The sequence below is a fragment of the Orycteropus afer genome, unplaced genomic scaffold, assembly GCF_000298275.1.
Source record: "Orycteropus afer afer isolate SDZICR_OR568_19922 unplaced genomic scaffold, OryAfe1.0 scaffold00054, whole genome shotgun sequence".
NCBI classification, from domain to species: domain Eukaryota; kingdom Metazoa; phylum Chordata; class Mammalia; order Tubulidentata; family Orycteropodidae; genus Orycteropus; species Orycteropus afer.
Window position 1 is genome coordinate 6,569,654 of NW_006921641.1, and position 13,669 is coordinate 6,583,322.

At 41.9% G+C, this 13,669-nt stretch overlaps 1 pseudogene; it reads left to right on the forward strand.

Annotated features, from left to right (window-relative positions):
- The first annotated feature begins 4,209 nt into the window (after positions 1-4,209).
- On the forward strand, positions 4,210-4,811 carry LOC103195348 (annotated as a pseudogene).
- Positions 4,812-13,669: the final 8,858 nt, after the last annotated feature.

Here is a 13,669-nt window from a genome sequence, read left to right on the forward strand (position 1 = left end):
TAAAAAAAAAGTAGTGAAATTGTTCATTACAGATTAATAAATAAGTACAAGTAAGCCTGTGCTTACCTTGTTTATTGGGTAATCTTCCCCTGACCATAGGTGTCAAAACCAAGCCCCTGTGACCAGATATGGAAAAACATCCACCATGTGTTACTGAGAAAGAATGAGTTGTAGGACAATGTAATAGTATAAACCATTTTCTAAACTTTGTTCATTTTGTGTGTGTGTGTGTGTGTGAGAGAGAGAGACATACAGAGAAGAGAAATAGAAGGAGAAAGAGGAGTAAGAGAGAGAAGGAGAAAGATGGAGCAGAGAGGAAGAGAGACAAAATATAGCAGAACAAAAACATAATGAACATAGTTGTTCCTATCACCCCAGAACCCCCTTTCCAGCCTGTCTCCAGGAAGCAAGCTCTATTATCACTGTCTTGTGTATTCTTATCCTCCCAAAAATATCCCATACATAAAATAGCACATATATGTATATAAGTAGGTTACAAAAACACAGTCATACATTCTGTTGCATTTTAACATCAAATGAAGCCATTCACTATTTATTAAAGCATTCATTTAAAACGTACTAGATGCTGAAGACACAATAATGAGCAAAAACAAATCCCATCTTGTTCTAGCAAAGTCCAGTGGCAGTGGACGTAGACAATCACCAAATGAAGGTGTAATTAGAAATTGAGCTCCAATGAGAAAATACATGTGAGATTCTGAACTGTGAGGCCCTGCATGGTGATGGCCATCTGTCATTATTTAATAGACAGTCACTGGCAAGCTGGGTGCCACAGCCCTGCCCACAGACATATTCTCTAATATGTTTCCGATCAGGCATCAGGGCTGTGACTCACTGACTACCTACTCACACCCTCTTCTCATTCTAGCCTCCTCCACCATCCGCTGCATAGGGCCCACATGACTCACAGCCCCTTACCCAGGTCCACGATGGCCTCTGAGAACAAGAGACACAATTACTCCAAGTGACTCACACAAAGAGAGGAACAGCCTGGCCTGGCTCACACACACTTCTCTCTCTGTGCCTAAAAAATGGCAGTGGCAATTCCTCTGGCCTCCATACACAACATCTTTTCAGGCAGGGATGTGCTGATGGAGGCTCCAACCTTTCATATAGAGTCTTCAGAACACAGAACACAAATCATGGTTAGGTCCAGGGTGGGGCTGAGCTTGTCATGGGAGCAGTGAGGTACCACAACTCTACTCTACCTCCTGTCTCCACAGGGCTCGCCCTGGCCTACCTATTGTCCCTGGCTGTTGTCTCTCTGCAGAGAATCCCAACTTTCTTCTGGCCTCGGTCCTCTGGCCAGGCCAGCATATCCACATGTGTGCACAGGGCTGTTGCTGCCCCAGCACTTCACACTCTACACACTGAAAAGAACACACCCTCCTCTCCTGCACTCTGCCTCCTTGAATCATGCCACATTCTGATTTTGAAATTCTGGAGTTCACTTCAAATCCCCCTTCTTCTCATTCCCCTCACCAAATTCACTGCCAAATCCCTCCAGTCTGTGCCTCTCTTCCATTCCCCTGACTCTCCCTTCTAGGTCTTCCTTCCTCCCACAAATATTCCTTCAGGCACCTCCTCACTGGCCTTGCTGACTCCAGGTATAGACTTCTCCTCAGTGCCCTAGAGATATTTTCCTAAAGGCAACTTGATGGCAGTCTTCACCTACCCTCTCCCTCCTCTGACATGTTCGTATCAACAGCAGAGACCACAAACTCACAGATCCATGGAAGGCAGAGAAGCGAGAGAAACGAGGGAAGCAGGCTGAGAGTGAGTTAATAAAAGGCTACAATAGGGAGTGGTGAGGACTGAGGCTGACTGGAGAATGCCTATCTTGCATTGGGGCAGTTGCCACCCAGCCACTGCTAAGTGAATGAAGGACTCAAATGGCCACACCCTCCAAGTTTTCATGGGATACAAGGATTCGTCTTTATTTATGAGATCTTTTAGTTATAAAAATTGGTAATTAATTCACATTTAAAACACTCTGTGAATAATTTCCTTATTCCTGAGTCTTCAGACTTTCCCAGTCTGGGTTCCAACTACACTTCCAGCCCCATCTCCCACAGCAGCATTCCTCCCTGTTTATGGCCAAAGCTTTCCCACATGGAGCTGTTTGCAGCTTCCAGGACATGTCTTGCTCTCATACATCTATGCTTTGCTTATGCTGCGCTCTGCACCTGTACCATGTTTTCTCTTTAACATCTATTGAAATCCACCCACTTATGAAGGACCACCTCACTGCCATCTCCTCCAAAGTTGTTGTTGTTGTGTGCCGTCGAGTCGGCCCCGACTCCTAGCGACCCCTCCTTGGGTTTCCGAGGCAGTATCACTACGGAAGTAGGATTGCCCAACCTTCCTTCCGAGGAGTGGCTGGTGGGTTTGAACCGCCAGCCTTCTGGTTAGCAGTCAAGTGCTTTAGCCACTATGCTACCAGAGCTCCTACTCTAAAGAGCTTTCTCTTTTTCCCCTGTCACAACCCCTCTATCCTTCCCCACATTTGTGCTTCCTCGGTCCATTGCACTGCTATCATACAACAGAACACAGTCTGATATGTGTTCCCATCAGCTGTGTACACGCCTGTCATCCTCACAGACTGAAGACTCTGAGATGCAGACCCTGGGTCTTATTCACTGAACCTGCACGTGGTTGGCACCCACTGAACTGATTGAGGAATTGTACTAATTAAACTTGAGGAAAGGGGCCAATGCCACAAGAGAGTGCAGGTTTGGGAACTTGGGGTATGCATGTCCCAAACCCATTGCACCCCACAGTCTGCCTCCTCAGCACTAGCTGAGTGTGTCCTGGCTGCACAATGACTTCCCTAGGGCCTCCAGCCATAGTTCCAGCCCTTCATGTCGTGCTGTGGCGATCAGCACACTGTGGAAGTTCCGAGTCACTGTCTGAGCTTTGGCCTAATGTACTTTGCAGGCCTTGTCATTAATAACCTGGCCCACTTCTTACTTTTCAGTTCCCCCTGTTTATGGGTAAAAACATCTGTATGGAAGTGGGCCTCACCAAAGGGTTTGCAGCACCTCCCTACCTTTCTCCTGCACCTGATGTCCGGGTCGCCTTCCTGCCTTTTATGACTGTTTGCTGTGGAAACGGCTGGATTCATGGTCCAGGAGGGAGCAGGTGCAGAGGCACCGGGAGAGCAAATGAGTTCATGTGCATGGATGAACCTGCTTCTTGTTCTGAGCCCAAGGAGCATGGAGTGAGGTGGACCAGCCAAGGCAGGATGTGGATGGAGCACCATAATACCTGCCTGGTTTTCTGTGAGTGTGAGCTGGATGCAGAATGACCTCCAGATATGGGTCTGAGCAGTCCCCAAAAGATCAAAGCTGATTTTTAAAAAGTCTCTCTATGGGGAACCAGAGACCTCATGAAGTGAAGGCTTGGTTTTGTTGCATGAAGCCTGCTCCTTGTGGTCCCTTACCATGGCATGTAGCCACTGGGCCTTCTCCCTGCTACACACAGTGATGTTGGCCATTTAGAAGGCAGCATCTAGAAGGGCATGAAGCTGCCCAATTGGGCAGCTCCCCTGCATGAACCTCTTTCACCACAGCATTTAGTTCAGATTTAGAGGAGAAGGGTTGTTGTGAGGACCAAATGAGCTAAGTATGTGGAAAGGCTTGATAGGCACCACAGAGCACAATGCAAATGCAAATAATTAATTCACTATTTATATTAATGGTAGGATTAACAGACAAAAAGTTATTAAGAAGAGAAAGACAGGAAACCAAAGTCTCAGAGAAGAAATGAATCTAAAGGGCTTATTAGCCTACGTGAGCCATGGCCTCATCTACCCTGAGACCAGAAGAACTACTGATCATTCTAATCAGGGATACATTAGAGGGACCGTGATAGAATGAGAGAAAAACACCAAAAAGAACTCAAATTTTGAAACAGTCCAGAGTTACTGGACCAGTTGAGACTAGAGTATGCTCTGAGACTATTGACATAAGATACTCTTTAAACCTTGAACTGAAACTATCCCCTGAGGCCACCTTTTAGCAAAATAACAGATTGGCACACAAGATAAAGGATATTATCTGTGAGTATTGTGCTCCATTAAAAAAAAAAAAAAAAAACAAAAAAAAAACCTACTACTCTTTTCCTTTAGTGTGTCACAAGGATCCTGGTGTCACCACCACCCTGCCTGGAATTACTGCTATTGTGAAAATGAGCCCTTACTGCTGAGGTATCCTTGATGCCAAGATCCACATTTTTGACCTGGGTCAGATGAAGGCAGAAGTGGATGAGTTCCCTCCCACTCTGTGGCTACATGGTGTCAGATGAATATGAGCAGCTGTCCTCAGAAGCCCTGGAGGCTGCCTGTCTTTGTGCCAACAAGTACATGGTGAAAAGTTGTGGCAAAGATGGCTTTCACATCTGAGTGTGACTCCATTCCTTCCATGTCATCTGCATCAACAAGATGTTCTGTGCTGGGGCTGACAGGTCCTAGATGGTATGCAAGGTACCTTTGGAAACCCCCAGGGTACAGTGGTCAGGATCCATATCAGCCAAGTCAACATGTCCATCCACATCAAGCTTCAAAACAAAGAACACGTGGTTGAGGCTGTACCAGGACTCAGTTCAAGTTTCCTGGGTGCCAGAAGATCCACATCTCCAAGAAGTGGGGTTTTACCAAATTAAATGTAGATGCGTTTGAAGACATAGTAGCCGAGAAGCACCTCATCCCAGATGGTTGTAGAATCAAATACATCACCAATTGCAGCTCCTTGCACAAGCAGTGGGCCCTGCATGAAGGCCTTGGTAAGTAACACTAATCCGCCTGACCTGAAAAACCCAAAACCAAACCCACTGTTATCAGGTTGATTCTGGCTCATTGTATCCTTTAGGATATAATAAAACTGCCTAGTAGGGTTTTGAAGGCTATAAATCTCTACAGAAGCACAGTGCCACATCTTTCTCCTGCTGAACAACTGATAGACTTAAACTGCTGATTGTTTGGTTAGCAGACAAATGCTTTAACCACTATGCCACCAGTGCTCCTGGTTTGTGACCACTAATAAAACAAATTTCCTATCTCTCAAGAAAAAAAAAAAAACCATATATATGAGACCAAAAGGCCAACAATTACTCTAAAGCAAAGAAGGGAGGACTGAAACTAGAATAATGGAAATGCAACAATCAGAACTCAATTAAAGAGAACGTTGACACATTGTGAAAAATGTAACTAATGTCACTGAACAATCTGTGTAGAAATTATCAATGGGAACCTTATTTGCTATGTAAACTTTCATGGGAAACACAATAAAATACTAAAAAAAAAGTAGAAGAAGAGAAAGGTAACCTACTAAAGGTATGCAATATTCTTATTCCAAGTTGTTCAGATCTTCCATTCAATAAGCTCTTTTTAAGCACCTACTATTGTGTGCGGGAATGGAAATCATCACAAATATACCAATTAGCAGCATCATGATAAATGGAGACAAGATTGAAGTTGCCAGATTTCATATTACTTGGATCCATAATCAACACCCAAGGAAGTAGCAGTCAAGAAATCAGATATATCACACTGGGCAAATCTGCTGCAAAAGACCTGCTGAAGAGCAAACATGTCTCCTTGAAGGCTAAGATGTGCCCAACCCAAGCCATGGTATTTTCATTCTCCTTATCTGCATGTGAAAACTGAACAATGAATAAGGAAGACATAAGAAGAGTTGGTGCTTTTGAGTTGTGTTGGCAAAGAATACTGAAAGTACCAAAGACTGCCAGAAGAACAAACAAATCTGTCCTGGAAGAAGTGCAGCCAAAATCCTCCTTGGAAATGAGAATGGACAGACTTCATCTCACCTACTTTGGTCATGTTGTCAGAAGGGACCATACCCTGGAGGAGGATATCATACTTGGTAAAGTGGAGGGTCAGCGAAAAAGGGGAAGGCCCTCAATGAGATGGATTGACAGAGTGACTGCAATGATGGGCTCAGGCATAACAAGGATTGTGAGTCTGGTGCAGGACCAGGCAGCATTTCATTCTGTTGTACACAGGCTTGCTATGAGTTGGAGCTGACTCGACGGCATCTAACAACAACATTGTGTGCAGGAGAGATCTCATTGCTGATGTCAGACGGATCTTGGCTAAAAGCAAAGAATAGCAGAAAAACGTTTACCCGTGTATTACTGTCTATGCAAAGTCATTTAATGTGCAGATCATAACAAATTATGGATAACATTGCAAATGATGAGAATTCCAGAACACTTAACTGTGCTCATGAGGAACCTGTACATAGACCAAGAGGCTGTCATTCAAATAGAACAAGGGGTTACTGCATGGTTTAAAATCAGGTATGTGGTAGGGTTGTACCCTTTCACCATACTTATTCAATTTGTGCACTGAGGAAATAATCCAAGAAGCTGGACTATATGAAGAAGAAAGAGGCATCAGGATTGGAGGAAGACTCCTTAGCAACTGTGATATGCAGGTAACACAACCTTACTTGCTGAAGTGAAGAAAACTTGAAGTACTTACTGATGAAGATCCAAGTCTACAATCTTCAGTATGGAATACACCTTAACATAAAGAAAACAAAAATCCTCACAACTGGAGTAATAGCCAATATCACAATGAATGGAGAAAAGACTGAAGATGTCAAAGATTTCATTTTACTTGGGTCCCATGGAAGCAGCAGTCAAGAAATCAGACATCGTGTGGCACTGGGAAAATCTGCTGGAAAAGAGTTATTTGAAGTGTTGAAGAGCAAAACGTCACTTTGAAGACTAAGATGCGCCTAACCCAAGCCATGGTACTTTCAATCCCGTCATATGCATGTGAAAGCTGGACAATGAATAAGGGAAATCTGAGAAGAATTGATGCATTTGAATTGTGGTGGTGGGTGTTAACAATGAATAATGAAAATGCCATGGACTGTCAGAAGAACAAATAAAATCTGTTCTGGAAGAAGTACAGCTGAAATGCTCCTTGGAAGTGAGAATGGCCAGACTTCTCATCTACTTTGATCATGTTGTCAGAAGGGACTGGTCTCTGAAGAAGGATACCATGCTTGGTAAAGCTTTGAAAGATCAGTGAAAAAGGGAAGACCTTCAACAAGATGGATTGACACAGTGACTGCAACAATGTACTCAAGCACAGCAGGGTTTGTGAGGATGGCACAGGACTGGGCAGTGTTTCATTCTGTTGTACGTGTGGTCACTATGAGTTGGAGCCGACTCATGATACCTGATAACAACAACATTGTGTGCAGAGCATGGTACTAAACTCTGCAGGATATGAAAGTGCAACCCAGAAATTCTGTTCATAAGGCGCTTATAATCCACTAAAAAAAAACAAACAAACTATTTGCCAGGGAGTCAGTTCCGACTCATGGTGATCCCACATGTTTTAGAGAGAAGAACTGTATTTCAAAGTATTTTCAATGGCTGTAATAGAAATAGATCGCCAGGGCTTTCTTCTGCAGCACCACTGGGTGTTTTCAAAGCATCAACTTTTTGGTTAGTAACTGAGCTCAAATCAGTTCAGTTACACCACCCAGGGACCTTACAATCCATTAAAAGAGATAAAAGACATAAATCACTTCAAGTGCTGTGGGTCGTAAGACAGGAGCTCAGGAAGGGAGGGATCAGTGCTGGTGTAAGGAAAGCACCTACAATACAGCAAATGATGGTTTTGAACCTCATATAGAAACTGGGGAGAAGTATTGGCAAGCGGAGTACAGAATGGATGAGATAAGTGGAGATTGGGAAAGGTTGGGGCAGAGTTTGAGTACATGAGAGAGGCCCCAAGAAGGCTGTCTCTTCAAAGAGGCCTGGGGCATAGCTTCATAGCTGTGGCATTTGTGGGAGTCCAACTTTGTGGGGTATCCTAAATAATCACAGACAAGAGCTGGCTGTTGATGGAGTTTGCTGCTGAAAATGAAGGTTTTCCACTGCTGGGCCAAGAGGCTATTGAATCTCTGACAGGGACTCACAACCAGTTGTGGACAATAAGGCACTCAGATTCTACCAGTGGTATCTGCTTTGGGACACCTATTCTACCAGTGCCTTGGGACAGAGTTGCTGATCTCAGGACTGAGGCCATAGAAAGCTAGGATCGTTAGTGACTGGGGTCCACTCTTCCTGCCCTTGATGTAGATAGCTTGGTCTAGCTGCTTCTGTTAAGGAATGCAGCTCTTTCTGCACCAAGAGGAAGGAGGCTTTCCCTTGAAACAACCGACCATCTGGTCTCCACAGTTGGAGCCTCTGAAGCCTCATGAACTGTCATGCTCTTTCTGTTTTAAAGAGGCAGACCCCTGGCCTCCACGAAACTAGGAACCAGGCACCTATGGGATCACTCTAATATCCCTTCACCAAGCAGACTTCCACTAAAGACAAGGCCTTCATTGCATAGCAGGAATTTACCCATTGTTTATTACTATTTTGGCCAAGGTGAAGTAGAAGTCATCCACTTCTAATACCCTCTCCACACACACACACTATTGTGGTGAGTTATTAGTTTTCTTTCAACCACACTCTTCTCTACAAGGTGCTTCTTCTGTAAGCAGTAGAAGGTCTGACTTTTGTTGGAAGTTGTTGTTGTTGTTAGATATCATCAAGTTGGCTCCAACTCATAGTGACCCTCCTTACAACAGAATTAAACAGTGCCTGGTCCTGTGCCATCCTCACAATCTCTACTATGCTTGAACACATTGTTGCAGCCACTGTGTCAATCCACTTTGTTGAGAGTCCTCCCCTTTTTCACTAACCCTTCACTTAACCAAACATGATATCCTTCTCCAGGGATTGGTCTTAACCTACCACATGACCAAAGTAGATGAAAGGAAGTCTGGCCATTCTCACTTCTAAGGAACATTCCAGCTACATTTCTTCTAAGATTTGTCTGTTCTTCTGGCAGTCCATGGAGTTTTTAGTATTCTTTGTCAACACCCAACACCACAATTCAAATGCATCAATTCTTAAAAACATAACCACTGCTGTGGAGTTGGATCCAACTCATAGTGACCCGTCCTTGGGTTTCTGAGGTGGTATCACTATGGAAGTAGATTGCCCAACCTTCCTTCTAAGGAGTGGCTGGTGGGTTTGAACTGCCAGCCTTCTGGTTAGCAGTCAAATGCCTTAGGCGTCACACCACCATTGTATGGCTTTCACATGCATATGAGGTGATTGAAAATACCATGGCTTGGGTTGGGCACACCTTAGTCTTCAAAATGATATCTTTGCTCCTTAACACTTTAAAGTGGTCTTTTGCAGCAGATTTGCCCAATGCATTACAACATCTAATTTCTTGACTGCTATGTCAATGGGTATTGATTGTGGATCCAAGTAAAATGAAATCCCTGACAACTTCAATCTTTTCTCCAGTTATCATGATGCTGCTTATTGGTCCATTTGTGAGGACTTTTGTTTCCTTTATGGTAAGGCATAATCTGTACTGAGGACTGTAGTCTTTGATCTTCATCAGTAAGTGCTTCAAGTCTTCTTCACTTTCAGCAAGCAAGGTTATGTCACTTGCATATTTCAGGTTGTCCATGAATCTTCCTCCAGTCTGATACCTCATTAATCTTCATACAGTCCAACTTCTCAAATTATTTGCTCAGCATAGAGATTGAATAAGTATGGTGAAAGGATATAACCCTGACATATACTTTTCCTGATTTAAAATCATGCAGTATCCCCTACGTTATGTTATGTGCTGTTGAGTCGGACCTGACTCATAGTGACCCCTCCTTGGGTTGCCGAGGCAGTATCACTACGGAAGTAGATTGCCCAACCTTCCTTCTGAGGAGTGGCTGGTGGGTTTGAACTTCCAGCCTTCTGGTTAGCAGTCAAGTGCCTTAGGCACTATGCTACCAGAGCATCATCCCCTAGTTCTGTTCAAATGACAGCCACTTACTTGGTCTATGTACAGGTTCCTCATGAGCATAATTAAATGATCTGGATTTCCCATTCTTCATAATGTCATCCATAATTTGTCATGGGTGACACAATTGTAAGTCTTTGCAGAGGCAATAAAATACAGGTGAACATTTTCCTGGTATTCTTTGCTTTCAGTAGAGATCCATCTGACATCAGTAATGATATCCCTTGTTCCTTGTCCTCTTCTGAATCCTGCTTGAATTTCTGGAAGTTTCCTGTCAATATATTGCTGCAATTGTTGAGCAAGATTTTATTTGTGAGTAATATTAATTATATTGTTCATTCTGTTGGATCAGCTTTCTTTGGAATGGGCATATATATCAATATATTCCAGTCAGTGGGCCAGGTAGCTGTCTTCCAAATTTCTTGGCATAAACAAGTAAGTGCCTCCAGTGCTGTATTTGTTTGTTAAAATATTTCAATGGGTATTCTGCCAATTCCTAGAGACTTGTTTTTCACCAATTCCTTCACTGCAGCTTGGACTTCTTCCTTCCTTACCATTGGTTCTTGGTCATATGCTACCTCCTGAAATGGTTGAATGTTGAACAACTTTTTTTGGTATAATGACTCTTTGTATTCCTTCCATCTTCTTTTAATGTTTCCTGCATTGTTTAATATTTTGCCCACAGAATCCTTCAATATTGCAACTGAATGCTTGAATTTTTACTTCAGTTCTTTTGGCTTGAGAAATGCTGAGTTTGCTTTTCCCTTTTGGATTTCTAACTCCAGGTCTTTGCACATTTCATCATAATATTTTACTGTGTCTACCTGAACAGCCCTTTGAAATCTTCTGTTCAACTCTTATTTCATCATTTCTTCTGTTCGCTTTAGCTACTCTCCATTCAAGAGCAAGTTTCAGAGTCTCTTCTGACATCTGTTTTGTTTTTTTCTTCCTTTCCTGTCTTTTTAATATCTTTTGCTTTCTTCATTTATGATGTTCTTGATGTCATCTCACAACTCACCTGGTCTTTGGTCACTGGTGTTCAATGCTTCAAATCTATTTTTCAAATGGTCTCTAAATTCAGGTGGGTTATAATCAAGGCAGTGCCTAAGGCATTTGACTGCTAACAAGAAGGCTGGTGGTTCAAACCCACTGGCCACTCCTCAGAAGGAAGGTTGGGCAATCTACTTCCATAGTGATACCACCTCGGAAACCCAAGGAGGAGTTGCTATGAGTTGGACCCAACTTGATGGCAGTGAGTTTGGTTTTTGATTTTTGGACTTGTTTTCATTTTCTTCAGCTTCAACTTGAACTTGCATATGAGCAATTGATGGTCTGTTCCAAGTCAGCTCCTAGGCTTGTTTTGACTGATGATATTGAGCTTTTCATTGCCTTTTTCCACAGATGTTGTCTATTTGATTTCTGTATATTCCACATGGTGAGGTCCACATGTATAGTCACTATTTATGTTGTTGAAAAAAGGCATTTGCAATGAACAAGTTGTTCATGTTGCAAAATCCTACCATGCAATCTCTGGCATCATTTCTGTCACCAAGGCCATATTTTCCAATGATTTTTCTTTGTTTCCAACTTTCACATTCCAATCACCAGTGATTATCAATACATTTTGATTGCATGTTTGGTCAATTTCAGACTACAGAAGTTGGTAAAAATCTTCAATTTCTACCTCTTTGGCTTTTGTGGCTAGTGCATAAATTTGAATAACAGTAGTGTTAACTAGTCTTCCTTGTAGGTATATGGCTATTATCCTATCACTGAGGAGTGCACATCAGAATAGATTGTGAAATGTTGTTAGTGAGGATGAATGTGGCATCATTCCTCTTCAATTTGTCATTCCTGCCATAGTAGACCATATGATTGTCTGATTCAAAATGGCCAGTATCAGTTTATTTTAGCTTACTAATGTCTGGGTTATTGATCTTTATGTGCTCCATTTCATTTTTGACAACTTCCAATTTTATTATATTCATACTTTATACATTCCATGTTTCAATTATTAATGAATATTTGCAGCTGTTCCTTCCAATTTTGAGTCATGACCTATCAGCATATGAAGGTTCAGAATGCTTTACTCCATCCAAGTCATTAAAGTTGACTCTACTTGGAGGATGCAGCTTTTCCTCAGTCATATTTTGAGTGCCTTCCAACCCAAGGGGCTCATCTTCTGGCACTATATCAGACAATATTTCACTTCTATTCATAAAATTTTCTAATAATATATCAGACAGTGTTTCACTGCGATTCACAAGGTTTTTAGTGACCAATTTTTTTTTCAGAAGTGAATTGCTCCGTCATTCTTCCCAGTCTGTCTTAGTCTGGAAGTTCTGCTAAAACCTGCCCACCATAGGTGGTCTGCTGGTATTTGAAATACCTGTGGTACAACTTCCAGCCTCATAGTAACATGTAAGCCCACTGCAGTATGACAAACTGACAGATGATTAGTGGTTGCTGGAGGGTAGGAGGGGATTATTAACCCTGGCATTATAGGGTCTAATATTTTTCTGAAGACACTTTACAAAGGGCTCCCATAAGGCCAGGGAGGTTTGTAAAAATTCAGCTCTCCCTCCAATTCCCACCCATTCCCTCAGAGCAAAGTTCTTGGGACAGGTCTGCAGATCAGAAGCTACTTTGACTCAAGACCACACATTTAATTAAAAAAAAAAAAAAAACTTTATTGTTTACCATGTATCAATGTTCTTTTGATACCCCTTTTAATAACACTATAGCCCCCAGCTTCCTTAATAAAAAACATTCTCAGACAAACAGAAATTAAGGGAATTTGTGAAAACCAGACCAACTCTATAAGAAATGCTAAAGGGAGTCTTTTCAATAGAGAACCTAGAACAGAGAACAACAAATTAAAATCAGGACACTTGACATCACCACTTAGAAACCAAACCAGAAATAGATACTCAAAATAAGCTCACAAAATAATGTACATAGAGAAATAAGGGAGTCAGTCTGCAGACAATACCAGCAACAAAGCAAATAGAGGGAATTAAAGTTCTAATTACAAAACTTCCAAATGGAGAGGAAGACAGGACAATGTCTTTATAGAACTGACTGTTCCAAACTCAAGGAGATAAGAAGGGTAACCACAAAGAAAATTAACAATCCCCCTAAGCAAACTCAGAAAGAAGAAATACACATGTACACAATAATGAAGAAAAGAGAGGAAATACTGGATAACAAAATGAGCTCAGCACAGGAAAATATTTGGAACAAGGAAATAACCAACAACACAATAAAAACACAATAGAATGACAGCAATAAATTCATACCTATCACTAATTACACTCAGTGTGAATGGACTAAATGTACCTGTCAAGAGAAAGAGAGTGGCAGATTGGATAAGAAAAGAAGACCCATCGATATGCTGCCTACAAGAGACCTACCTAAGACACAAAGATAAAAACAAAAAGAAAATTAAGGGGTGGAAAAAGATATATACCAAGCTAATGGCAACCAAAAAAAGAGTGGGAGTGGCAATATTAATTTCTGATAAAATAGACCTCAAGGTGAAAAACAGTATAAGGGACAAAGAAAGACATTCATTACATGATGCTAAAAAGATCAATTGACCAAGAAGACATTACCATAGTTAATATCTATGCACCCAATGAAAGTGCTCCAAAATACATAAAGCAAATATTAGCTGAATTGAAAGGAAAAATAGACAACTCTATGATAGTAGTAGGAGACTTTAATACACCACTTTCAAGGAGGGACAGACAACTAGAAAGAAACTCAACAAAGATGCAGAAGAACTCAACAATGCAATCA